Here is a 336-nt window from a genome sequence, read left to right as displayed (position 1 = left end):
GTTGAACCCCCACATTCAAACTCTAAGTTTGGTGTTGGAAGGTTCCAACATTGCTCTGAGCACCTGTGAGGCTCCATGAGATTCCTCTGTCAAGCTACTGACATTAAAGAAGCACTTGTTGGGAGGCAACCCAATGTTATATTCTCTTTTGTTATTTTATGTTTTCTGTAGGTTGATGATCATGAGAAGTCACAAAATCAATGAAAAAAGCAAAAACAGAATGAAAAACAGAAAGAAAAATAGCACACCCTGGAGGAAGAACCTGCTGGCGTTTAAACGCCAGTGAGGCTAGCAGATGGGCATTTAACGCCCAGTCTGGCACCATTCTGGGCGTTT

This window comes from Arachis duranensis, chromosome 1 (assembly GCF_000817695.3).
Source record: "Arachis duranensis cultivar V14167 chromosome 1, aradu.V14167.gnm2.J7QH, whole genome shotgun sequence".
Taxonomy (NCBI): Eukaryota; Viridiplantae; Streptophyta; class Magnoliopsida; order Fabales; family Fabaceae; genus Arachis; species Arachis duranensis.
This window is presented reverse-complemented; position numbering follows the sequence as displayed.